Source organism: Notolepis coatsorum (genome assembly GCF_963971535.1).
Source record: "Notolepis coatsorum genome assembly, contig: SCAFFOLD_364, whole genome shotgun sequence".
Taxonomy (NCBI): Eukaryota; Metazoa; Chordata; class Actinopteri; order Aulopiformes; family Paralepididae; genus Notolepis; species Notolepis coatsorum.
Window position 1 is genome coordinate 58,352 of NW_028173304.1, and position 26,919 is coordinate 85,270.

Sequence of the window (26,919 nt, forward strand, 5' to 3'; positions counted from 1 at the left end):
CATTCCCCGCTGACACAAGGGTGATATCGCCTCCGTGGGCCATTGACTTTCATAGAGCATTGCCCCCCCCTGCTGGCTTACAACCGGTAGTACACCCCCCCTTCCCAGAATATCCCTAGATCTAATTACTTAATATTCATTATTGATTTGCCTGCACATTCTTTGCCTTATAAGCGCATCTAAAGTGAACAAAGTATATAATGTAATACTATTTTGATGTAATAAATATTCTAAATGAGTATTTGAGTGGAAACCTGTTATTGTGGAAGTGTTGTCATCTAATATACCTTTGTACTGTATTGGCCAGTAATGTACAAGACGGTAGTGATTTAATGATATCAATACTTGATTAATACAGTCAGGGAATTGTACCCCTCAGTTACAATTGGTCCTTCGAGCCGGAGAATAATTAGCGTAATATTAATATAATATTAATATTGACATGGCCGATGACGAACACTCCACAAACGGTTCTCCTAAGCTAGATCGCCCGCAGCGCAGACGGCAGCCACCTCCCTATCTAGAGGCATACTCTGTCAGTCCAATACCTAGCTTTAAAGGGAAGTTAAACGCGGAAAAAGTAGAAAGTAAAATTATGTCCGACCCTAACAACCAGGCTACCCCGACCACAGATGCCCTAGTGGGTTCTAATGTAACTGACCAAGCTCACGGTGGGGACCAGGAGGGAACTGACACGACTTTACCCCCAGACAATACCGAAGAAATAGTCCCCGATCAGCTCCGGGAGGAAGACAACCCTAAAGAGACGCGCACCCAGGAGACGGATCTCCTCGGTACGCAACAGGAGAACGGATCTCCAACAAGTACTGCCGGGAGCCGATCGCCCCGAACGGCGTCTTCCCCCAGCGAGGCGGACAAGATGCTGGCGCAAGCACTCATCGTCACCCTGGCAGCCTCCACCGAACGCGATCGACTTCAAGCGCAACAGACGTGCGAGCGCGAACATTTCGCAGGTGAGCGAGAGCGCTTCCAGGCGCAACAAAGGAGCGAAGACGACCGAATAAGACTGGAGACCAGACGCCTCCAGACAGAAGAGAACATCGAGAGAAGCCGCGCCGACGTCGCAAATGCACAGCTCCACGCCGCCCATGCCAGCGCCAATGCCCAGCGCGACGTCGCCAACGCACAGCGCGACGCTGCCCAGGCCAGCGCCAATGCGCAGCGCGACATCGCCAATGCCCAGCGCGAAGCAGCGCGCGACGCAGCCCATGCCCGGCGCGAGGCAGAGCGCGACCGGCTGCAGGCGGAGCTGATGGACAAACTGGTTGCCATGGCGACACCCCCTCACTCCGCACGGAGCTCCCAGAGATCGTCAAGACATGGGTCTAGGACACATTCCCCTACCCGACGAAGCGACCCGGGACCCCGCCTACAGGAGGATCCTGTCCACGTCTCCGAACCCCCTCCCCGGCCGGTCCATACGAGACCCAGCAACCGGGAAGAACCGGACCACGCAGAGAGACTGAACAGAAGACTCCAGGTCCTAGCAGAGGGAGAGGAGGAGGAGGAGGAGGAGGAGTGTCAAGCCGACCAGCAGCAACGTGCTCTGGCCCAGGAGGCCCAGTACAGCCCCGACCAGCAGCAACGTACTCAGGACCAGGAGGTCCAGTACAGCCCAGAAGTCAGCCCCGAGGCCCTGCGCTACAAACCCCCGACTCAACTCACGGGTGAGTTTGACGCACCGTCAGCCCCGAGGAACAGCACCTGGGCACCCGACCTTCGGTACCCACCGAGTACCAGCCCAAGACGACACGCAGGAGGAGACTCGCCTAGGAGGCCTCTCCCCCAACGCTCACCGATGTGCCAGTCATCCATGACATCATACATTGGCACACCGACGATTCCAGACTTCACCCATGAGAATCGAGCACAGTATACGGAGCTCCGGATGTGCTTAGAGACAATGATGGTGGATGTCGCTGATGAACGCCACAAGTATGCAATATTACTGCAGCACCTGAAAGTGCCCCGGGCGCACAATATAGCGCTAGCCTATGCTACCTCTACGACCCCATACACAGCGGCCCTTGCAGCGCTGGACCAGAGATATGGACGTATATGGGATTACGTAATCCAAGAGATAAGGCATATTGATCGCCTACCCCCAGCAACAGACAATCGCTCATTAGACGACCTGTCAATCAAAGTGCAGTCCCTGGTAGGGATGCTGGGAGCGCAACGGGAAAAGGGCATGCATGAGCTATACGCCAACTCTTTTTTTTTTGTATTTTATTTTTTTATTCTTTTTTAAAACAAACATATAAACAAACATGACAACACACGATAAGATATACAAGCATTAATTGTCAGGGCACATCCAATGAGATCACATTTTGGTTAGTTGTTTTATATAAGATATACCCATAATACCTGTTATCTAAAAAAAACCCTACATACATATGCTCAGCTCGAAACCCCCCCTCCCGGACCCCACCTTGAGAAGTACCTCCACTATCCCTCGCACCTAACCAGACACTACCATTATAAGCTAGCTTTTATTCTCTCCACCACTTCTAACCACATTGACATTTTGGATTCATTGAGACCCAGAATTCTTGCTGTAGATATTTCATGGTAAATTACATCGAGATATGTAAGAAACCAAACTTTACGGCACATTTTTTCCGGTTGAAACCAGCGTGATGCGATCAGCTTTTTGGCTACTGTGATACCCGATAAAACCAATCTCTTTAGCTGTGGATTCACTGCAAACTCAAAAACATCATTCAACAGCAATACCGAGGGGTGTACAGGTATATTCCAAGATACGAGTTTTGATATTTGTTGGGTCACATCTTTCCAGAATGCCTTAACTGGTGAGCAGTCCCAATACATGTGCATAAATGTCCCTTCGTCCCCATTTGTACATTGGGTGCATTTGGAATCTTGTTTGAGCCCCATTCGGCACAGTCTTATAGGAGTCAAGTATGTCCTGTGAATATAGTTAAGATTGATTTGTTGATGATCCGGGTTCCTTGATGTAAGTCGGACATTTGCCCAGGCTCCTTGCCAATCAAAGTCATTTTCCAGGTCTGGTATATCCCTCCTCCAGACAGAGTCAAGTTGGAGGGTTTCATACGAGGACGTTAGTAATTGATGATAAAATTCTGAAACAAAACCTCTCGATGTCTCTCTTGAGTAGAAGAATTTGTGGTATCTGTGGTGTTCAATTGGTCTGTCTAATGGAACACCGTGAGACTTCAAACATAGCTCTAACTGTTTGTGAAAAAGCCATGTGGACTTGGTGAGATTAAATTTTTTGCGTATTTCTTTATCACTACAAAAACCCTGTTTGTTAAAAATATCCCCTAATGAGTGTATGCCTTGCTTTTCCCATATAGGGAATCTTATAGGTCGTTTTCCAATTAAGAGAGCATTGTTATTGAATAAGGGAGTATGGTTGTGCCATTCTTGTGGGTTAGGATTTTTTTTTTGTGATTCACGCCATATCCGGATCGCATGAGTAATTATGGGGCCAAATTTTCGTTCACAGTGCTTGATTGGTAGTTTAGTGTGTGCTATGTCCTTCAGTCTATGTGGGGCTACTATGTTTTCTTCTATTTTCCTCCAAGATGCTAATGCTTGGGAGTCAAACCATGTTGTCAATGGACTTAATGAGTACGCCTTAAAATATAGGAAAAAATCTGGAAATGCCATGCCACCATCTGCTTTATTTCTCTGTGCGGTGGATCTTTTTATACGTGGTGGTTTGTTATTCCAAATAAATTTGTATGTGGAGGAGTGTAATCTTTTCCAGTAACCCTCTGGAGGGGGTAACGGTAGCATTGAACAGAAGAAGTTGATTTTAGGTAGTACATCCATCTTAACTATTGATATCCGTGCTTGTACTGTGTTCTTAAGTTTTGCCCATCTATCAAGGTCGTCTTTGATTTTGTTTTGGATTTTTGTGTAGTTGTGCTTCACCGTTTGTCTTATGGTTAGCTATACGCCAACTCTAACGTCGAGAGGATTTTGGAGAAGCTGCCACCCGCAAGACAAGAGCGTTTTAGGCGGCAGAGAGACTACCGGGATCCCAACGGCCCCGAACCATCCCTCCTTGATCTAGCCGACTTCCTGGCGAGAGAAGTCAGCAGCTTACGACTGGATACGTTCGGGCGGAGCACGCCAAGCTCCAGAGAGGGACCCAGGAGAATAAATGATGGAAGAAGATCGGTGACTGTTATGCACCAAGCCGAATCAGTACCGCAGCACCAGAACCACAACACCCCCTCGACGAAAGAGGACCAGTGGAAGATTGAGTGCCAGTACTGTGAGGGAGAACATCGGCTCTATCAGTGCGAAGATTTCAAGAAGCTGACCACGGATGATGTGAGCCAGTGGGTCAAGGACCACCGCCGCTGCTTCCGCTGCGCGCGCAGCCACCTAGCAGCTGAGTGCCGCTTGAAAAAGAAGTGCAGCAGGTGCGGTGGCACCCACCTGGAGGTCCTGCATGACATCAACAAGCGTCAGCCAGGACAACCGAGTGGGCCCGTCGCGGTGATGTACCATGCCGAGGCGGTGGCACCAGAACCAAAGTTCCACCAGACCGCTCCCTGGTGTCCCAACTGCTACGGCAGACACTGGGAGTCAAGGTGCGACTCGCACCATATAGAGTCTACGTCACCACCCGAGACAGGAGTGCTCCACATAGACCCCCAGCATAGCGGGACCCCCCGTGTGCTCCTCAAAGTGGTCAGGGTGCTCCTGAGCCACGAGGACAAAGTCATGGACACTTACGCCGTCCTTGATGACGGGTCAGAGAAGACCCTTCTGCTCGCGTCCGCTGCGGCCCAGCTGGGACTGCGGGGGAGCGAGAACCAAATGACGATTCGGACAATAAGAAGAGATTTAAAGACGATAAAGGGCGAGAATGTCTCCTTCACTATCGCAGCAAGCGGGCAGCCAGAGCGACGGTATAGGATTACAAATGCTTTCACCAGCCAAGAAATAGTACTATCACAGTACACCTACCCCATCCCACAGCTGATGGATAAATACGTGCACCTGCGTCAACTACCTATCCCGCTCATAGACGGCGCCACCCCGACCCTGCTGATAGGCTCCGACCATGCAGACCTCATCGTCCCGATAGACCGGGTCCATACCGGAACCCGAGGCTGTCCTGCAGCAGTCGAGACCCGCCTAGGGTGGACACTACAAGGCCCCCTCGCTAAATCTCTCAACCGAACAGCAGCCATTAGCTGCCTCCACTCCAGAGCGACAGAAGAAGACACCGGCCTCTCCCCCGTACAGCAGAGGCTATTGACATTAAGCGAGAGGCCCGTGAGAGAACCGTGGGTACCAGAGGGAGTTCGGAACTCCACCCCCCTCAGCTGCGCTCCAGACGTAGCTGACCTCGAACCCAGCACCCCAAGCGACTCCTTGACGGGGCGGCCGGGACCGGCCCCTCCTCACACGGGGTACAGAGCGAACAAGAGAAACAGACGGAGGAGGAGAAAGCACAGCCAAGCACAGATCAAAGCAGTCTCAGGCCCGCTTCCTCCTAAGCCCCCCTTCATCCCGTCCAGTCGTCATGACCATAGACCAGTCACCACCCCGAGCTGCGTGGCCGGCCGGCCGCGTAAGCAAAGTGACCACTGGTGCCGACGGAAAGGTCAGAGTGGCAGAAGTGCTCGGCCAAGGGCGGATCTACAACCGACCCGTGGCGAGGCTGATAGAGTCGCCAAGGCTCCCCGACTCGCCTAATGACGACCATGACCCCTGACTTTGTGAACTGCCCGACCCCTCACAGACATTGAGTAGTGGACAGTGCGGTTAATCTGTCTCTGCTTAGCTAATTAGGTGGGACTAATTAGGGGGCGGCTGTTACAAAGGGTCAGATTAAACCGAATATATATATTTATTGCCTGAGATCCCATGTATAATATTTGTATATCGTTTGATATCCCTTGTATATTCTTTGTACATATATACGGAATATCCCTTTAGTCTACAGGACAGACCATAATATTCGTTCTCCTATTGGAAGCGATCCCCTGGCGCCACTGCCTTACCCCCTAGAGCTGACTTCAAAGGTACCGACGAGATATGTCTGTACATGCCCAGCTTCTGCCCATGAATACGGCTACCAAAATACGAATGGCACTATTTGTCCACCGTACGTATAAATATGACCAGCAAATACAGAACTTCCTTTTCAGTTCGCCTTCAGTTCAGTCTGGTTCAGTTACCGAGTAAAGCCTCACCCACTACGCAACGTGTGGTGCAGAGTAGGGCTCGCATTGCCCCAAGATAGAGCCTCGTGTTATCCTAGTACGTTGGTTTAACGTATCGTTCTCTATTTATTAGTAAAGCCTTCATTACGAGTCAAAGACCACGTGAAGTGAGTAATTGTGCGTCTACATAGAGCATTTATTGCCGCGTGCTAATAAGGATAGTAACGTCAAGTTCAACCGTGCACTACCACGCACCGGAGGATACCTACTACCGCGCACCACGGAGGATTTACACCCCGCCAGCAGTGCCACTTTCCGGCAAGGATTATTATTCTTCATTGCTTTGACCAAGCTGCTGGAACAGAGAACCGTCTACCCCGCTACTGTGGGATCTACACCTGCCCGTGAGACCATCACTCAAGCCCGTCTCTGTCGTACCAGAGACTCCACGGCTTTCACCTACGCGGCACGCACCCTGGGACCAGGCTGCATTCCCCGCTGACACAAGGGTGATATCGCCTCCGTGGACCATTGACTTTCATAGAGCATTGCCCCCCCCTGCTGGCTTACAACCGGTAGTACACCCCCCCTTCCCAGAATATCCCTAGATCTAATTACTTAATATTCATTATTGATTTGCCTGCACATTCTTTGCCTTATAAGCGCATCTAAAGTGAACAAAGTATATAATGTAATACTATTTTGATGTAATAAATATTCTAAATGAGTATTTGAGTGGAAACCTGTTATTGTGGAAGTGTTGTCATCTAATATACCTTTGTACGGTATTGGCCAGTAATGTACAAGACGGTAGTGATTTAATGATATCAATACTTGATTAATACAGTCAGGGAATTGTACCCCTCAGTTACAACTACTATCACCGACATCTAAGAAGGGAGATCCCCCCTTGAACGGCCCTTCTAAGGTTTCTCTCCTCCACACTGCCTGTGGAGCATTTTTTCCTATTGCTAGGTTTTAGTGAGTTGTTCCTTACCTTCGCGTGGGGTATGTCTGGGAGTGTTGCATTGATTTATTTAGCATTTATTTAAAAATGTTTGGACCTTATGGTGTTCTTGTTCTGTTCTTGACTTATTGTGATGTTTCTTCTTGACTTGTTTAAAGAAGACGTGTTCCGGCCCACGGGGACATTAACGTGTGTTGTCGGGCCTTACAAATACATTTGATTTGATTTGATTTATTTAAGTCTCTCAAGTTTTATGCATGCGTATCGCTCCATGGGTCTGGCGTGGCAGGCTACTATACTCCACACATGAATCACCTAACCTGCTGTCCTTGACGGCGGTGACGTCCTTGATCTCCCAGTCTCTGCGCTGCAGCCGGGCCTGGGCCTGCTGACCCAGCTCCTCCGAGGCCCTCAGAGCCTCCACCGCCTGGAGCTGAGCCTGGGAGTGGACCTCCGTCTCCTTGGAGAGCAGCTTCACCTGGAGGAGGGGCGCCCGCACACCAACTTGAGTGCTACAGTCTTTTTTTTTTTATCCACTTTTTCTCCCATTTTCTATATATTTTCTCCCATCCCAATTTCGTATCATCCAATTCAACCCTCCCCTGTCACGAACGCTGTTTCTTGCCTCCCACAAGCCGGCTGCAATGTGGACTAAGTCATACATAGCACAAGTCCCCTCCGGTACTCGAGGTAACAGCCGTCGCATCTTTTCACCTGCGCAGCTCGATCTCTCAGTGGTGAGGAGTAACGCGTGGGAGGCTCACGCTGCCCCTGACACTTCCTGATTCTACTGCGCAGGCGCACCAACCGACCTGTAGGAGTCGCTGTCCACAACGCCCGATCGCCACCCATCAGTTTCCCACCCCCTAATACGCCCAATGTGTATTAGTATGAACGACCAGCTAAACTGAAAGCAATGTGGAGCGCTGGGCTCGAACAGGCGAGCCCAGCGTCTCCACATTCATGGCGAGCGCCTTGCCCACTACGCCACGTAGCCGCCCCAGTGCTACAGTCTTTTTTTAATTAAAATTTTTTTATGATCTTTTTCCCCCTCCTTTTTCCGTTTTTCTCCCCTCCCAATGTTAGTCGTTATGCCAATTCCCACTCCCCTTCCTGGTCGTTGCGCACTCTACCCCCTACCGTCGGTCTGGGAGGGCGGAGACTATAATCACATGCTTCCTCCGACACATGTGTACCCAGCCCACCGCTTCTTTTAACCTGGCAGCGCGGACTCTCACTGGGGGAGTGTAACGTGTGGAAGGTTCACACTACCTCTCCCAGATCCTTCCCTTGCTGTGCAGGCGCCCCGACCGAACTGTAGGAGTCGCTGTTTTTACAACGACCAGGACCCACCCTCGCCGGGTTTCCCACCCGCTAACACTGCCAATTGTGTTAGTATGGACCGCCGACCAAGCCGGAGGCACCGCTGACAGCCGGATTCGATCCCACTGTCTCTGCGGTGGTAGACAGACGCTTAGTCCGCTGCGCTACCCGGACGCCCGTGAGCGCTACAGTCTTGAGTGCATAATAGTAAAGACATATTAGCATAGTAGGTAGTAATATAGGCAGATAGGTAGATTCCTTAGTAGCAAAGTGCATAATAGTCAAAGTACGAAGGTAAAAAGGTAGCTCTCTGAGAAGTGGGGTGACGTGGGCTGACTTTGGTAGATTGACAGATCAGACGGGCTGCTGCGTTCTGTGTGAGTTGATGTAGCTTGGTGGCGGTAGCCGGTTTTGATTGATTGATTGATTGATTGATTGATTGATTGATTGAAAACTTTATTACCAGATTGCAGAATGGGTACAATACAGTACAGCTCAATACACACAATTGTTAAGGGGATGCAGACCAGAGAAAGACTTTCGTCTTGTTTACATCAGGGTCCCCCATTTTCAATTCATCATAAACAAGCTATTTTATTTGCATTGCATTGCATTGACTTATATTACTTCCCTTTTCCTAATGAGGTCCGGGAAATGCTCCTCGAAAGTGATCACTTTTGAATAAATGTTCTATTCTTAGGGTGACATTATTTACTAACTATTTTATTGCACTGCACTATTGTAGACTCTGTCTACTGTCTATTCTTTTTTTATCCACTTTTTTTCTCCTCCTGTTTTTCTGTGTTTTTCTCCCATCCCAATTTAGTCGAGCTATGTGATTTAATACTCTATGCCTTACCTTGACCTTGTCTATTTGGCTGCTATCTATTTTGTGCTTGTTTTATACTTATTTTATATGCACTTTATGCATTGATCTGCCAATTTTGTCTTTTTTACTGATGTGAAGCATTTTGAGCTACAATTCTTATATGAAAGGTGCTATACAAATAAAGTTTATTATTATCACCCCCAAAGATCACACACACACACAATCAGTGGCCGAGAAGGCTCACAAAAACATACTACTCACTCTGAGCTCATGAGACAGCACGACGGCTCACATAAACACACACACATACTCACTCTGAGCTCATGAGACAGCACGAGGGCTCACATAAACACACACACATACTCACTCTGAGCTCATGAGACAGCATGATGGCTCACATAAACACACACACATACTCACTCTGAGCTCATGAGACAGCACAAGGGCTCACATAAACACACACACATACTCACTCTGAGCTCATGAGACAGCACGAGGGCTCACATAAACACACACACATACTCACTCTGAGCTCATGAGACAGCACGAGGGCTCACATAAACACACACACATACTCACTCTGAGCTCATGAGACAGCACGAGGGCTCACATAAACACACACACATACTCACTCTGAGCTCATGGGACAGCACGAGGGCTCACATAAACACACACACATACTCACTCTGAGCTCATGAGACAGCACGAGGGCTCACATAAACACACACACACATACTCACTCTGAGCTCATGAGACAGCACGAGGGCTCACATAAACACACACACATACTCACTCTGAGCTCATGAGACAGCACGACAGCTCTCATCTCATCCAGCCTCAGGTTGAACTCGTGTTCCCGCAGCCGGAGCTCATTGTCAAAGTCCGCTGTCATCTCCTGGTGACGAGAGAGAGAGAGGAGAACAGATTTGTCATCTCCTGGTGACGAGAGAGAGAGAACAGACTGAGCGCTGGTTTCTGGGTGTCGGTTGCAGCAAAACTTTCCGGATTGTTTGAGATTAATATCCATCCTTTGCCCAATGTGTTAATTAATTCTGAATGACCTTCTTTCTAATGTGGTGTTGTCACTTATGGAAACATGAACTCTTCTTGCTGGGCTGACAGCAGCTAAGCTGATAGCAATGCACTGGCAGTGCAGTTGAGGGGGGGGGGTGGTGGTTCTCAGTGTGTTGTTCCCCTTTCTTTCTACTTATGTAGTCTTTATTTATATTTTAAATTGTTATTTGTTCTTCGTTTTTAATTTTCGAGAAAAGTGAATGCTACTTGTTTTCGTATGTTTATCCTTAATAAATAGAAGATGTGATCACAAAAAAAGGAAAACACTTTCAAATCTATTAACTTCCATACTTAGATCCATACTTCAATCTGCTGTAGTGTGAATGTGCAGTGTCCCTCTCTTCTGTACCCTATTCTTGTTAACAGTTATTTCTTACCCAAAACAACAAGTGTAAACATTAGAATAGGTAGGTAAACATATTAAAGGAGCTGTAAGTGGTATTATTTATTTGTACTTAAAATAAGTGATCTACATGTTAAAATAACACATTTCAAGTGTGTCTGGTCAGTAACACGGGTCTCCCAGTCCCTCCGCTCTGCAGTAAACAGAAAAAGATTATTCTGGTATCCCGTTCCCACTTTATCAGGAGAGAGAACTCCAAACTTGCAAAGATTGTCTGACCAAAATAAGAAATAAAAGATGTGCTTGAATCTAGTAAAATAATCTGCCAGTGCAGTAAGCTAATTTGGCTTGGTAAGATTTCTTTCTTGGATAAAGTGAGAAGGGATACCAGGAAATGTATTTTTGTCTTTACTGCAGAGCAGGAGGGACTGGAAGACCCACGATACTGACCAGACACTCTATATCAGTCAAGATGTTAACAGTTAATAAAATACCACTTACAGCATCTTTAATGAATGAATGCATTTTCTGGCATGTGTATGATTTGCTACATTAATATGTTTGATCTTTAATTTCATTTGATCTTTTTTCATGTGATCTGTGTGTGTGTGTGTGTGTATGTGTGTGCGTGTGTGTGTGTGTGTGTGTGTGTGTGTGTGTGTGTGTGATCACCAGCGCAGGGTCTCACACACACACACACACACACACACACACACACACACACACACACACACACACACACACACACACACACACACACACACACACACACACACACACACACACACACACACACACACACACACACACACACACACACACACACACACACACACACACACACACACACACACACACACACACACACACACACACACACAGTGACCTTGTTGTCATTCAAGCGGGTCATATTTGGTGGTCTTTTGTCTTGGGTTCATTCTAAAGGTCTAAAGGCTGATCCCTAAAAATGTCTGGCTGGCCTTCCAGTTATTCGCAGGCGGACGGCCCACGCTGAGTAGGTGCCACCCGGCCGACGATGGATAATATCCCAGCAGGCCCGGTTTCCACCTGGCATTAAGCACCGATCTGCATGGTCTGATCACACAAGTATGCAGCTCTCAGTACAGTATGACAGTCAGACCACACCTGACATTAGAATGCGTCTCCATGCGTCTCCGGTGACCACTTGTGACCACTTGTCTCGCTTCCCCCGCGCTCTATGGGCACATAAACACTTAGATGATGTCATAAGAGTGCACGCAGTGGCCCAGTTATGATTCTCAGTGCTGATCAACATTGCGCACCTTTTTCTCTCTCTCTCTCTCTCTCTCTCTCTCTCTCTCTCTCTCTCTCTCTCTCTCTCTCTCTCTCTCTCTCTCTCTCTCTCTCTCTCTCTCTCTCTCTCTCTCTCTCTCTCTCTCTCTCTCTCTCTCTCTCTCTCTCTCTCTCTCTCTCTCTCTCTCTCTCTCTCTCTCTCTCTCTCTCTCTCTCTCTCTCTCTCTCTCTCTCTCTCTCTCTCTCTCTCTCTCTCTCTCTCTCTCTCTCTCTCTCTCTCTCTCTCTCTCTCTCTCTCTCTCTCTCTCTCTCTCAGGCATGGGGCCGCTGAAGAAGCATGGCAAGGATTTTGATAACATAAAGATTTAAATGTTTTTTTAAATAATTAAATCGGCAGCCCTAATATAGCCTATATGGGCGTTTAGAGACATGCTGACATTGTGGATGAAGCCAGCATGCACAATATATTTTTTTTATCCACTTTTTCTCCTCTTTTTCTATTTTTCTCCCAACCCAATTACCCGCTGTGCCAATTCTCCCCTCCCCTGTCTTGAACGTTGCTCACATATGCCCCCCCCACTGGCCGGTTTGTAGTGAGGATAGAAGCCTTGCATCACGTGTCCCCTCCAGTACACGAGGAGGCAGCCTGTCACATCTTTTCACCTGCCAGCGCGGACTCTCATTGGCGAGGAGTAACGTGTGGGAGGCTCACACTACTACCCCCGCTACATCCTGTCTCTGCTGTGCAGGCGTCCCCCCCAACCGACCTGTAGGAGTCGCTGTCCACAACGTCCAGATTACCACCCATCGACTTCCCACCCGCTAACTTTGATAAGGTTCACAAGGGCCCAGAGGAGGTGGTGCACGGTTGATGAGTAGTAGGCGGCACATTTTATTTTGCGTACACACTGCAAGCAGAATTTGATGATCGTCTCTCTCAGTGTGTCCTCAATGTGTCTTGGATGTAATTTTAGAGCGATTCACTTGTGATCGGATCACCCAGATGGGATCTTGCTGCCAGGTGGAAACAGGCCCACATGTGATGATGTGATGTGATGATGATGATTTCACACATGATGTGAAAGGCTGTAATTAAACCTGTCCATATACAGTAGTATGTGTGTTTTGTTAGCTGTTGGCTATTGTCCATATATACGCTGATCTATTCGGGTACCACCAGCGCCACAGAGTCCGTAAAAAAAGACTATGGTTTAATTTCTAGATGTCAACGACACAAATGTAAAGCGGTGTCCAAAGTTATCTTGCTTAAACAAATGCCTTTCTTTGTCACCGTTTTCTCTTATCCGCCATATTCAAACACGGTGCAGTTACCGCTCAAGGCTACAGGGCATCCAATCTTCCATAGTCAAGGCCAGATTAAGAATTCAGAGGCCTCTGGGCCAGACTCTTGTGGAGGCCCCCACACACACACACACACGTGCACGCACGCACAGTGGCGTTTTTATATGTAAAACATTGGTGGGGCAGCCACCAACCAAGGCTACATACCAGGCAAACTACAGTAATCAAAATTACAGTAATCGTTGTTGGCAAATTTCGCACCACATATCAGGCATAGGCTACAGGTAAGCCTGCATTGTTAGTCGTGAAAGCAAATTAATCTGTGTCCACGCTGAATTAAACCCTCTATTTTCCTCAGACTTTCCTTTTTTTTGGATTTATCCATGGTTAGCTTACTGGGGGGTCGGAAACTCAATATTAGCCACTTGCAGACGGCAGGGAGAGGCGCGGGGTGTGACGTACTGTATATTTTATATTTGATGAAATATTTTTGTTGACTAAATATTTTAGTTGATGAAATATTTTTTCATTTCAGTGTCACAGTATGACATCGATCTCCAAAAAAAGAAAAATTTGGAGGCCCCTCGTCACTAGAGGCCCACGGGCCGCGGCCCTAACGGCCCGGTCGTTAATCCGGCCCTGTCCATAGTGCTTCTGGCACTATGGCAGGTTAAAACAACCTCATTATTTGCTAATAATATTTGCCCCAGGTATGGTGTGTGTGTGTGTGTGTGTGTGTGTGTGTGTGTGTGTGTGTGTGTGTGTGTGTGTGTGTGTGTGTGTGTGTGTTCTACCTGTCTCTGCAGCGCCAACTCTCCCTCCACCTCCAGCACCCGACGCTGTAGATCCCGTTTCATCTTCTCGTACTCCTGCCTTTGCTTCTGAATGTCCCCGGCCATAGAGCTAACGCACACAAACACAAATGTAAAAAAAAATGCACCATTTACCAAATGCACAAACTTTTTTTTTTGGTCCACTTTTCCTCCTTATTTTTTCTATTTTTCTCCCATCCCAATTTCACGTCGCCAATTCTCCCCTTCAATTCTCCCCTCCCCTGTCTCGAACGTTGCTAGACTATGCCTCCCCCACTGGTCGGCTGTAGTGAGGATAGAAGCCTTGCATCACGTGTCCCCCTCCGGTACACGAGGAGGCAGCCTGTCGCATCTTTTCACCAGACAGCGCGGACTCACGCTGCCCCCGATACTTCCTGTCTCTGCTGTGCAGGCGTCACCCAACCGACCTGTAGGAGTCGCTGTCCACAACGTCCAATCCCCACCCATCGACTTTCCACCCGCTATACCTCTGCCAATTGAGATAGTATGACGACTGGCCCAAGCCGCAGGCAACGCTGACTCGGGGAGTCGAGACCGGAGTCTCTTGCATTGGTGACGAGCGCAATCTCCGCTACGCCCACCCAGCCGCCCTCCAAATGCACAAACTTAAGACTCATCACATTGTTGTTGTTGTCACGCACTCGGTCTTTGAGTCAGTGGAAGGAGGCATGCGCGCGTGCCTGGACCTTGGGAGTCCATTCTTGTTCATTAGCACCATGTTGATGTTGTTGATTAATTAAAACAGACACTCTGAAGTTGAACCCCATCTGGCTTCGCTAACTGAGCATAACGGACCCACCGATGCTAAAACGGTGAAATCGTGTAAAAACGGCATACAGTACGTCAAACACTTCATATACCTGGTTGATGATGACGTGGTAATTTTTACCTTTGGAGACCCAAGTTCAACGCTATAACTGTATTACAGAGAGCGCTCGTGGATGTGCCCTCTGCCATACATCCTTCCATCCATCCATTCCTCACATAATATAATATAACGTGGCATTTGGTGGACATACACAGTTTTACCCAAAGTGCCTTAGAGCAGTGGTTCCCAAACTGTGGTGCGCGCACCCCTTGTGGTGCGCCAGCGCCCTCTAGGTGGTGCGTGACATGAAAAGGCTAATGGTGGTAGATAAATTTTTTTTTTTTTTTTTACAATAAAATTTCATCAAAATCTTAGTCAAACCTTTAGTATTATGGATATTAAACATGTTGGCAGAGTACATGCATCCATGTTGTCGTGAACATTTTAATTAAATAAAGAAATTCCCTATCCATAGTCACCGTGGGAAGAGATAAAATAAGAAATTAAATAAAATAAATTCCCTGCCTACTCATGGCCTTAACTGACAACCAACAGGAACCAAACAATATTTTTTTGTGTGCTTAATAAATATAACTAATATACATTATTTCAAATGGGGATTTTCACTGTGTAAATCATGAAATTCAAGAAACGTTTTAATAAAAAATGTACGTTTTAATAAAAAATGTACGTTTTAATAAAAAATGTACGTTTTAATAAAAAATGTACGTTTTAATAATAATAATAATACACGGCCAAAAATGTTTGGGAACCGCTGCCTTAGAGTAACGTTAAATGTACACAGTACAGTGTTGGTATGGGTGGCTCCAGTGGGAATGGGGAAAACCCCAAAGACCATGGAAGTGTGTGAGTGCTATACAGGCTCCAACCGTTGAGCTCCCCACGACCCCCCCCCCCACTATCCTCACCCCTGCAGCTTCTCCAGCTGCGCTCTGTGCTCCGCAGCTCTATACTGGCTGCGTCTCCGGTCCTCCTCTCTCTCCTTGGCCCCCGTGTTTCTCTGCTCCGCCAGCTTGGCCACCTGGATGCGAAGCTGGCTCACCTCCTCCTGTCTGGGGACGACCACAGTGGTATTATCAAGTAGTGTGTTTTACATTTTACATTTACATTTAGTCATTTAGCTGAACGCTTTTATCCAAAGCGACTTACAAGTTCTGTACGACAAGCCATCAGGAAGGAAGGGCACGACTCTATCAGCTGAGTAACAATGTTCATCAAAGTGTTGAGTGCTACAGTGTAGGTTAGTTTATTAGGACAAGTGCATGACAGTAAGGTTAGTCAGGGTTAGATTATTATTTTTTTTTTATATTATATATTATTATCATTTCAGATACTGGTTGAAGCAGTGCGTCTTTAGTCGACGGCGAAAGATTGGACGTGTTTCGGCTGTCCTAACTGGGGTGGGTAGTTCATTCCACCATTGTGGAGCAAGGACTGAGAATAGGCGGCTTCTCCTTGATGACCCTCCCGGAGCTCGGATAGGAGTAGGTCTGAGGCGGCCAGAAGATGCAGAGCGTAGGGGTCTTGAGGGTGTGTAGTTAGAAGATGCAGAGCGTAGGGGTCTTGAGGGTGTGTAGTTAGAAGATGCAGAGCGTAGGGGTCTTGAGGGTGTGTAGTTAGAAGATGCAGAGCGTAGGGGTCTTGAGGGTGTGTAGTTAGAAGATGCAGAGCGTAGGGGTCTTGAGGGTGTGTAGTTAGAAGATGCAGAGCGTAGGGGTCTTGAGGGTGTGTAGTTAGAAGATGCAGAGCGTAGGGGTCTTGAGGGTGTGTAGTTAGAGACCATTGACCAGAGGTAGGCGGGAGCGGTTCCCTTTGCCGCACGGTATGCCAGGTCGAGGGCCTTGAAGCGGATACGTGTGTTAGGACGGAGTGGTCGTCCCACAGGGGGATACAGTAAAGTAAGGTATGTGACTTGTGTCCGTGTGACATTTCACTCTGACCTTTGTGTGTGTTCACATTTAGCACCACTCTGTTCTTATTGTACCTCGATGACATTATGATTCAACGTTGCCGTGTGGCAGTGAACCAGAGTAACAAGGTACATCTGTCGTTTTTTTTTTTTTTTATATATTCTGCACTGGGATCAGCATCTGTGGGTAGAATCCAATAGATATATATCCAATAGAGATATATATCCATATGTGTCTGAATATACCTGCATATAATCCTCCTATAATATAACCTACTTGTACACCTGCAAATAACCCATATAACTCTGTATGATAGCATGAACAATAATGCTGTATATACCGTATATATTAGGGATGTCCGATATTATCGGCCTACCGATATTATCGGCCGATATCGGCATAAAAATGTGATATCAGAAAATATCGGTATTGGTTTTCAAAAAAAAAGATTTTTTTTTTTTTTTTTACATTTCTAGAACCTTTATTTACCCAGGCAAGCAAGTAAGAACAAATTCAGATTTTATTTATTGTCAAAAGTATGCATAATGTTGTGTTAATTCCACAACAAGAGATATGTAATGTTAATTACCTGAAATTATTCTGTTTTTTGGGGGAGGAAACCCTGCATATATCGGTATCGGTTGATATCGGTTGATATCGGTATCGGAAATTAAGAGTTGGACAATATCGGTATATCGGTATCGGTGAAAAAGCCAATATCAAGCATCCCTAGTATATATATATATTTATTCTTACCATATAGATATCTACCCACATCTGTCTGTACATACCTGTACTACCATACTGTCTTTATACCTGTATCACTGTACATATTAATATCACACCTCTGTACATACATCTGATTAGCACTATTACTCACTAGTACTCATTTATATATTTTATACCCAATTTTATCACCTGTACATTGTATATTACTATTGCAGTTTACTGTTCTATTTGCACTCTGGTTGGATGCCAAACCTCTTTTCGTTGTACTGTACTTGTGCCGTATGATTGATGACAATACATTTGAATCTAATCGAATCTAATCGTATTCATTAGTGTCCACGTGCCTTCTCCTTTTCTTTGTACTAAATATATATATATATATATATCCCTGTGTGAACTCAGTACACATCAGAACGACCTCGTGGCTCTAAGCTGTAAGCTTTATTGTGTTTTTTTTATCCTTTTGCTAATGGTGGGCCTTATATGTACACTGTAGGGAAAAAATCTGCAAGAAAACGGTAAATGTCTGGCATCAACGGTTGCCAAATACTTACTGTCAAATTACAGTAAAATCAAATAATAATAATAATAATAATTATAGGTGGGGGGGTTGAAGGCAAGGGAGAATAGGTGGGTTTTGAGGCGAGCTTTGAAGGTGGAGAGTGGAGGGGAGTCTCTGATGGACTGGGGGAGGGAGTTCCAGAGTCGGGGTGCAGTGCGAGAAAAAGCCCGATCATCACCAACGTTTTTGAGTTTGGATGTCGGGACAGTGAGGGAGGCAGTGGAGGAGGACCGGAGGGAACGGGTGGGGCGGTAAGGAAGAAGGAGATCAGTCAGGTAGGGGGGGGGGCAGGCTGTGGAGGGCTTTGAAGGTAAGGAGTAGTGTTTTGAAGTTTATGCGGTGTACATACATTACATTTACAGATTGCAACCTTTATTTAATGGTTAATATTATTATTATTATTTTTTTTAAGATTTCTTTTAGCATTTTTACAGCTTTTTCTGGCCACGCAGGACCGATAGAGGGAGAGAGGGAGAACGGGAGGAGAAGTAGGGAAGACATGCGGCAAAATGGTCACCGGGACTGGGAAGCGAACCCGGGACGACCGATTCGCGACTCAGCACGCTACTGGAGCGCCCCTAATATTTTGATAAAAGGTCATTTTACTGTATTTTTTATGGCATTTACACTTAAAGTAGAAAAACAAAAGTAATCTGTAAAATAATAGTGAATTTCCCGTGATTTTTTTTTTTTTTTACAGTGTATACTTGTATATATGTTTCATTATCAATAAAGATCTCTATCTATATCTATCTATCTCTGCCTCTGTGTCACTCTATCCTCCAGGCCACCGGCAGCTTTAAGGTGAACTCTTCACTGCTGAACGAAGCCACTGATCAATACTGATCAATCACAACGGGGATAGCATTCTCGGGGATAGCATATTTAGGTGGTATTACGTGTGCTATTTATTTAGGTTGTATTGCATGGTATTTTGGTAGTAATCTGTGACATTTAAATTGTATTATGTGTGGTAATTAGGTGGTATTTCGATAGTATTCAAACAGGACAGTCACGGTGGTTGGCTGTTACTGTTATCATTTGGTAATTTCATAATTTGTATATATTATGTATGGCAATATTATGTATTACCATGGTGAACTCTTGCTTCGCAAAAGTATCCTGCCCAACTATTCTGCAGTGCTTCATTCCACACATTTACAGTTGAATAAATGACTATAAAACAAGACTATATCCAAAACTGAAAATGAAACAATTGCTCCTGACGGGGGGGGGGGGGTAGAAATCGTTTGAGCAGAAAGAAAGCCTGGAACTGAAAGAATTACCTTTTCTTTTAGGTTGCAACAGGATACGTTTCGGAAGAAATGGGAAAGATGGATAATGTACATTACACCGTTGCGATCTTCATTTGTTTAAGGTATATAGAAATGATCATTCGGGATAATTGTTAAGTGAAACTTGTGTAAATGGAGGAGAGTATCAGGAAGATGCACCCCAACATATTATTTTGTTATTTGTTTACTTTATGGTAAATGCAGATGTATTGGAGAGGTACCATAACATATAATTTTGTTATCTATTATTTCTTGTTATTGTTTGTCTAGAAAAAAAAATAAGTATAGGATGTTATTGACTGTATGGGTCCTCATGCATGTAATGGTACTTCTGCACTGCAACGTTTAAGTTAAGTAATAATTATTAACAATTGATGCAATTTGTACAGCAGAAGGCGAAGTCAAGATATTGTTTGTATGGTGAAAATCAATAATAAAAAAAAAAAAAAAAAAAAAGGAACTGAAAGAAGTCAGATAGGACTGGGAGCAGGACCATGGAACACAGTGTGTGAGTGAGTGAGTGAACCATCTGTTACCTGGCTCTCTCTGTGCTCTGAGCCTTGACGGCCGCGGCGTCGTATCTCTCCAGCTCTCCGTCCCGCTCCGCGAGCACCGTCAGGTTGAAGCGGAAGTCCTCCCTCAGCTGCTGGAAGCGTTGCCTGAGTGAGGAGAGCGGAGTCGTCGTGACTGTGACACTCAGTTATCACTCAACCCCAGTAGAACTAACACCAGGGCCGCATATTATCAACCCATTCATCCTCCCACTGCAGGACTGAACTACATGGCCTGTACCGATATCAATAAAGGGTGAGAAATGGATCTTTAATACAACCCGTGTCCAACTAATGCACCCTACAGGATTCCTATAGATATCCTATCTGTATAGCACTTTTCACACACGATGGACTGCAGTCCACCAGAGTGCCCCACACAGCAATTCGTATAAAATTAACATAGGCATAAAATCAGCACACAATTGACGGAATAAAAAACAATGCATAAATTGCAGACATAAGAATAGGTATAAAAGGCAATAAAAGTAGTGCAGCGTAAACGTGCATTCTTTCCAACTGCTATGACATATTTGTAACTTGTTATGAAAGCTTTACTGTGGCTAGAGGTTGGAAATATTTAAAAAAATCTACATATGACCAAAAGTCTATGGGTATTTCCTAGGGATGCTTGATATTGGCTTTTTTACCGATACCGATATACCGATATTGTCCAACTCTTAATTTCCGATACCGATATCAACCGATATCAACCGATACCGATATATGCAGGGTTTCCCCCCCAAAAAATTGAATAATTTCAGGTAATTAACATTACATATCTCTTGTTGTGGAATTAACACAACATTATGCATACTTTTGACAATAAATTAAATCAGAATTTGTTCTTACTTGCTTGCCTGGGTAAATAAAGGTTAAATAAATGTAAAAAAAAAAAAAAAAAAAAAAAAAATATTGAAAACCGATACCGATATTTTCCGATATCACATTTTAATGCCGATATCGGCCAATAATATCGGTAGGCCGATAATATCGGACATCCCTAGTATTTCCTATTTTTCCTAATCATTTCCAGGCGGCTGGAAAACAGGTTTTCAAATTCCATAACTTTTCCAGGATTGTCATCATAACCGTGGAAAACCCCTGCAGGCGCCTACAATAGATGTCTCTGGGAGCTGCTCCTGGGGGGCTACCTGGGGGGGGTGAGCTGCTCCTGGGGGGGCTACCTGAGGGGGGTGAGCTGCTCCTGGGGGGCTACCTGAGGGGGGTGAGCTGCTCCTGGGAGGGCTACCTGAGGGGGGTGAGCTGCTCCTGGGGGGGCTACCTGAGGGGGGTGAGCTGCTCCTGGGGGGGCTACCTGAGGGGGGTGAGCTGCTCCTGGGGGGGCTACCTGAGGGGGGTGAGCTGCTCCTGGGGGGGCTACCTGAGGGGGGTGAGCTGCTCCTGGGGGGCTACCTGAGGGGGGTGAGCTGCTCCTGGGGGGCTACCTGAGGGGGGTGAGCTGCTCCTGGGGGGCTACCTGAGGGGGGTGAGCTGCTCCTGGGGGGCTACCTGAGGGGGTGAGCTGCTCCTGGGGGGGCTACCTGAGGGGGGTGAGCTGCTCCTGGGGGGCTACCTGAGGGGGTGAGCTGCTCCTGGGGGGGGGCTACCTGAGGGGGGTGAGCTGCTCCTGGGGGCTACCTGAGGGGGGTGAGCTGCTCCTGGGGGGGCTACCTGAGGGGGGTGAGCTGCTCCTGGGGGGCTACCTGAGGGGGGTGAGCTGCTCCTGGGGGGCTACCTGAGGGGGGTGAGCTGCTCCTGGGGGGCTACCTGAGGGGGGTGAGCTGCTCCTGGGGGGCTACCTGAGGGGGGTGAGCTGCTCCTGGGGGGCTACCTGAGGGGGGTGAGCTGCTCCTGGGGGGGGCTACCTGAGGGGGGTGAGCTGCTCCTGGGGGGGCTACCTGAGGGGGTGAGCTGCTCCTGGGGGGGCTACCTGAGGGGGGTGAGCTGCTCCTGGGGGGCTACCGAGGGGGGTGAGCTGCTCTGGGGGGGGCTACCTGAGGGGGTGAGCTGCTCCTGGGGGCTACCTGAGGGGGGTGAGCTGCTCCTGGGGGGGGGGCTACCTGAGGGGGGTGAGCTGCTCCTGGGGGGGGGGGGGCTACCTGAGGGGGGTGAGCTGCTCCTGGGGGGGGGGGGGGGCTACCTGAGGGGGGTGAGCTCCTCCTGGGCCTCTCGGTACGAAGCCTCCAGCTGCTGAACCCGGAGATGCTGCAGCTCTTTCCATTCTCTCTCCTTGTTGACCAGCTGAGCGTCCAGGAGGTGTGCTGTCACCATCACGGGGTCACCGTCTGACTGCATGAGACCTGGGATCATACCTGGAAGATGTATTTTAAAGATTTATTTTAGCATGTTTACAGCTTTTTCTGGCCACGCATGACCGACAGAGGAGAGAGGGAGAACGGAAGGAGAAGTAGGGAAGACATGCGGCAAATGGTCACCGGGTGTTGTGGGAAGCGAACCGGGACGACCGCTTCGCGACTCAGCGCGCTATATGGTGTGCTACTGGAGCACGCCCTGGAAGATGTATTTTAGACAAACATTATCTGTAGGCGGCTAAGTGACACAGGAGATGCTGGGTTCGAGCCCAGCTCTCGGCGTTGCTACCAGCTTGGCTTAGGGGTGGGAAAGCTGGTGGGTGGGGATTGGACGTTGTGGACAGCGACTCCTACAGGTCGGTTGGTGACGCCTGTACAGCAGAATCAGGAAGTATCAGGGGCAGCGTGAGCCACCCACGCGTTACTCCTCGCCTCCTGAGAGATCGCGCTGTGCAGGTGAAAAGATGCGACAGGCTGCCTCCTCGTGTACCGGAGGGGACACGTGATGCAAGGCTTGGACTTTACTGCAGCCGACCAGTGGGTGGCATGGTCTAGCAACGTTCAAGACAGGGGAGGGGAGAATTGAAGGGAGAATTGGCGAGGCGAAATTGGGATGGGAGAAAAATAGAAAATAAGGAGAAAAAGTGGATAAAACAAAAAAAAACATTATCTGTGATGTCATCAAACAGCGACATCCGGGGAAAAACATTGGCATTGCTCTTTGTTTAAATTTTTTTTTGTTTTGGTCAGATGTGTGGGTTAGAGTTTAGTGAGGATGGTGTGGGGGGGGGGGGGGGGTATTGCTGGCCACACCTCAGACTCTGGCAAGAGAGCGGTCTGGAGAAATTCACATTATATTAAGTTACTAAACTCCAACCCCACACATCAGACTCAACTAAAAATGTAAACAAAGGTGCAATAATATGCGGGGATATTTTGCCTAAAGTAAAGGTCGCTCTTTGACGGCATTACATTTTCTACCTTTAATAATGAATATTCTGATAATTGTTTTCACTTTTCGCTGTTATCTCCCCAACATATAGAAGGCAGTTGTGAAAATCTGGCCTAAATCGCAATTCACACGAAAAACCATCTCAGAACCCACCTCACCCCTGCCCATTTGGACAACCTAGGATGGCTTAGAGTAAACGACAGAGTACAGCAACTTGCAATGGGCCTGGTCTACAAGATACACTGCACCACTAAGGTACCCATGTACATGTCAAAATACTTCCCAAAGTTCAGTGAATACCACGATCACAACACCAGAGTGAGCTCCACAAATCATGTTAAACCCAGATTCGGCTCAAACAAGGGATTAAACACGTTTTGCAATTATGCCACATCAATGTGGAACGCCCTACCCAAAGCTGTAAAGGAATGTGAATCCCTACCCACTTTCAAAACCGCTCTCAGAGAGCACCTACGGGAGACTGCAATTCAAAACTGGCCCCTGTAAATGTACAGTAAATGTCCTAACCCAACCAATGTAGTTTCCTCCCCCTCAAATGTATATATTCTCTTTTAGAAACTCTTGTCTGTAAATAAACAGTAGCCTACTGTATATTTCTAATATTTGTATATCTTGTATGTCATAAATGTCTGGGTGTAACAGTACTGTACATACTATAACGTAGTATACAGTGTGCCCCCCCCCCCCAACCACCTCCAATGTAGATTACCCAGTATGGTTGTCAATATCCCAGTGTACCCAACCCCCCCCCACCCAACCTCCTCCAATGTACAGTTTCTACGTCAAATGTATATACTCCCTTTTCCTGACTCCTTCTGTATCACAAACAGTACTGTATTTGCAAATCTGGTATGTCATAATGTATAGATGTAGCAGTACTGACTATCTGTATGTCATGTATGTCATATATGTCCTGATGAATTGAAAATGGGGGACCTGATGTAAACAAGACGAAAGTCTTTCTCTGGTCTGCATCCCCTTAACATTGTGTGTATTGAGCTGTACTGTATTGTACCCATTCTGCAATCTGTTAATAAAGTTTTCAATCAATCAATCAATCATATGTTATGATGAATTGAAAATGGGGGACCCTGATGTAAACAAGACGAAAGTCTTTCTCTGGTCTGCATCCCCTTAACAATTGTATGTATTGAGCTGTACTGTACTGTACCCATTCTGCAATCTGTTAATAAACTTTTCATCAATCAATCAATCAATAGTATGTCATGTTATGATGAATTGAAAATGGGGACCCTGATGTAAACAAGACGAAAGTCTTTCTCTGGTCTGGTCTGCATCCCCTTAACAATTGTGTGTATTGAGCTGTACTGTATAAAATTGTACCCATTCTGCAATCTGTTAATAACATTTTCAATCACTCAATCAATCAATCGTTATAATAATTATAATAATGCAAAGTTTGTCCCCCGTACTGGCCGTGTAGCCTAATGTTGACTGTCGCCACTCAGAACAGCGTGTTGCAAAGTGAATAGCTATAGCTATCGTTATGCCTCGAAACGCTTTATTGAAGAAGAATCGTCATATTTAAGCACAACTATCTTAGGTTAACATAGGTAATTACGGTGTAGTAGCGAGTAACTTACTCTAATATTGTAACAGTTTAAGTTGTTGTCGTTTTCTCTGCCGCTCTTCCGCCATTATAAACAGTTCCCATGGAGACCCGTCCGTCTGTATAAACGGTCCGTCCTCTGCTGTGGTTGAAGAAGAAAGTGGCCGAGGTATTGATTGATTGATTGAAAACTTATTAACAGATTGCAGAATGGGTACAATACAGTACGGCTCAATACACACAATTGTTAAGGGGATGCAGACCAGAGAAAGTCTTTCGTCTTGTTTACATCAGGGTCCCCCATTTCAATTCATCATAACATATATGACATACACGACATACAGACAGTACTGCTATAGACATTTATGACATACCAGATTTGCAAATACAGTACTGTGTGTATGCTTTCACATCATGTGAGTTTTTAGTCACAGACCCACAAACCCGTGCCGTATATGCATATATAATTATATAAAACTTTACTCTCACCCATTGGCAGTTAATAATAATAATATAATAAAATAAAAAGTGCTTCCAGAAGCTGAGGATGAAACCATATGGTCACTGTAATCTCCATAGAACAATTGGTCCCCTGCAGTCTCTCTCTCTCTCTCTCTCTCTCTCTCTCTCTCTCTCTCTCTCTCTCTCTTCTCTCTCTCTCTCTCTCTTCTCTCTCTCTCTCTCTCTCTCTCTCTCTCTCTCTCTCTCTCTCTCTCTCTCTCTCTCTCTCTCTCTCCTCCCTCTCTCTCTTTCTGTCTGTCTCTCTCTCCTCCCTCCCTCTCTCTCTGTCTCTCTCTCTCTCTCCATCCCTCTCTCTCTGCTCTCTCTCTCTCTGTCTCTCTCTCTCTCGCTCCCTCCCTCTCTCTCTCTGCTCTTCTCTCTCTCTCTCTCTCTCCTCTCTCTCTCTCTCTCTCTCTCTCTCTCTCTCTCTCTCTCTCTCTCTCTCTCTCTCTCTCTCTCTCTCTCTTGAATGAATGAATGAATGAATGAATGAATGAATGAATGAATGAATGAATGAATAAATGAATGAAAACTTTATTAACAGATTGTAGAATGGGTACAATACAGTACGGCTCAATACATACAATTGTTAAGGGGATGCAGACCAGAGAAAGACGTTTGTCTTGTTTCCATCAGGGTCCCCATTTTCAATTCATATCTCTTGTAATAATAAGGGGTAAGTAATTAGTAGGACACTTTTGGTGTAATATTAACCTATAAAATAAATAATAATAGAACAAATCCAAGAATTAAACACAAAGACCTGCCATAAAACCATCATGCATTAATTATATCTGAATTGTGTACGTGCGTGTGTGCGCGAGCGAGCGAGAGAGAGAGGGGGGAGCGAGAGAGAGAGAGAGGGAGGGAGAGAGAGAGAGAGATAGAGAGGGAGAGAGAGAGAGAGGGAGAGGAGCGAGGGAGAGAGAGAGAGAGAGAGAGAGAGAGAGAGAGAGAGAGAGAGAGAGAGAGAGAGAGAGAGAGAGAGAGAGAGAGAGAGAGAGAGAGAGAGAGAGAGAGAGCGAGATGCCTTGCCTATCAGGGTCTGTGTTGGTGTCGGGTCACGTCATTCAGTAATATTACTGTGAGTCAAGTACAGTGGCTGCTGGCTGCACCTTGGAGAGCTGCTTGGAGCAACTGGTGGATAGTTCGATCCCTAAATAATACAGTTTAATAAACCCGCCTGAGCCACATCCCGACTGAGGTGGAGGAGGGAGGCGCGCATGTGGTTCTTCGAGCGCACCTAAGAAGAAGGATACTAAAGCAAGCATCGTATTATCATCATCAGGTATTGTTTTATATTTTCTTTTTCTTTTCAGTCGAGATCATGCAATTTAATCCATTTGTTTTCCAGCATGATGTGTCAGCTTTACCCCGCTACTCTTTCCACTATGTGAGTGGTGTGTTCATCATTTCGAGTAACAGGTTGCATCGCTATTTGTGGCATTTTGAAGGCTATATATCCCTATATGGCCTATAGCTTATTGTACTTTTATAAACACATAACTCTTATTTGAAGGGGTTGTTGTGTTGTGTATCGT

General features: G+C 46.5%; 1 pseudogene across 1 annotated transcript in view; it reads right to left on the reverse strand.

The window, feature by feature from the left end:
• LOC311247817 (coiled-coil domain-containing protein 57-like) overlaps positions 1-22,332 on the reverse strand; it is a 29,709-nt pseudogene extending 7,377 nt beyond the window's left edge. The window contains exons 1-6 of the transcript XR_014621016.1: positions 22,163-22,332; positions 20,005-20,127; positions 15,881-16,024; positions 14,105-14,213; positions 10,110-10,211; positions 7,485-7,642 (exon numbers count right to left, since the gene is read on the reverse strand). The product of XR_014621016.1 is annotated as a coiled-coil domain-containing protein 57-like (transcript). The remainder of the gene's footprint in view (positions 1-7,484; positions 7,643-10,109; positions 10,212-14,104; positions 14,214-15,880; positions 16,025-20,004; positions 20,128-22,162) is intronic.
• Positions 22,333-26,919: the final 4,587 nt, after the last annotated feature.